Genomic DNA, 1,755 nt, shown 5'->3' with positions numbered 1-1,755 from the left:
TCCATTTTCCATTTAACCCCAAAACACCACGATCAAATGTCCATTCATTTAATTTCCAATCCATTTGAATCCTGGTCCATAGATGAGTCGTGGTGCGGGTTATTTTCTGTTGACAATATTGTAGCAACTACTTCTTCCCAATATTCAAAAACCATTTAGAAGTGGTGCTATGAGGCTGAGCTTCGGCAGGAACTGTGTGACGCGTTTCCAAGCAAAACCAGAAAACTTATTGCAGTTAAGGTGATTTATTCATACAAAATAATATGGTCCAAAAAATGTTACTGAAAATTAGATTAATGAAATGTAGGCTAAGCGCCCTAAACGTATAAAGCAAAACGGTCAACAGAAAATATTGAGCCTAGCTCACCCCCATTCTCTCACTGAAAACCCAGCAGCCTGAGACACACACCTGAAATAAACTAAAAGGTAATGAACAGACACACAGCAGGAGCTAATCAGTCGATTACTGTGGGAAGTGGGACATCAAACCAAAGCGTGGGAAAAAACTAACAAAAATAAGATAACAAGCAAAATATACATTTTGGCCCCTACAGCTAATAATCACCCTCCCTACCCTGACCCAGACCTATTGGAACAATAGTACAAAATTTTAAATACAAAATTTAATTGTGTTGTTGGCATTGAACATTTGGAACATATGAATTCAAATGTAATTTGTGTTTGCCTTTTAGGCTTTGTAATAACGTATGCAAAAAAATTACTGACATAGTAATAATTTTATACTAAAAAATAAATTGAAAATAGCGGAAACAGCAGATCCACAAGCTTAAAGCTTGTAGATCTGCTACTGGTTTGGTGTTATGCCTAAATGTTTATGTTAAATCTGAACTTATCCAACTCTAAGGTAATGCCTAAAACAACCATTTTAAGGTTATACTCTCACCTTAACTTAACCATAAGGTAATACTTTAACTTACGCCTAAATTATAATGACTTATAATGCCTAAATACAACCATTTTAATGTTATACCTGAACTTAACCATAGGGTAATACTTGAATACTGAACCATTTTAGCTTTATAGCTACCTGAACTTGACCATAATGTAATGTGTATACACAACCGTTTTAACTTTATACCTGAACTTAACCATCTAAAAAATAATGCCTAAACAGAACCATTTTAGCTTTATACCTGAACTTAACCATAAGGTAATGAATAAACACAACCATTCTAGCGTTATACCTGTACTTGAGGCCGGCTCCACTTGGGCTCTGCTCAGACAGTGCGTCATGAATATGATACTGCTGTTTCAGCGAGCCACCACCTTTTAATTTAATTGCATTTTCTCTCATCCTGTTTTCCCCTGTTGAGATGTTTTTGAACCCAGTGAAGTGAACCTTTCAACCCTATTTGTTAGTCAACACAAGCCCCCTGTTGCATCCACTATTTACTGACACTTTGACATGTGTATAACTTGGCAAAGCAATTGTCGTGAATATAACCACCTCAAAGGACTGTGTCCTGTTATAATGGTACACAACATGTATAGTATTAATGAGCCAGGTTGTTGATTAAGGACACATTTTTCTATTAGTGGAGTCAAGTGCGACACTAACTGTAAAGAGTCTGTCTGTCTGTAAATTATTACACTTGTGTGCTGCAAATGCTAAAACAGATTTGAGCTTGAACATATATATGTCACAGGGAAAATGGCATTCCAGGGAAATTGACAGGGGAGCGCTTGTTTTATAGGCACGGGGCGGTGCTGCGAGGCGGGGCTTTGATGCGAGGA

This window comes from Gymnoscopelus braueri, assembly GCF_963280865.1.
Source record: "Gymnoscopelus braueri genome assembly, chromosome: 7".
In the NCBI taxonomy this organism is placed as follows: domain Eukaryota; kingdom Metazoa; phylum Chordata; class Actinopteri; order Myctophiformes; family Myctophidae; genus Gymnoscopelus; species Gymnoscopelus braueri.
This window is presented reverse-complemented; position numbering follows the sequence as displayed.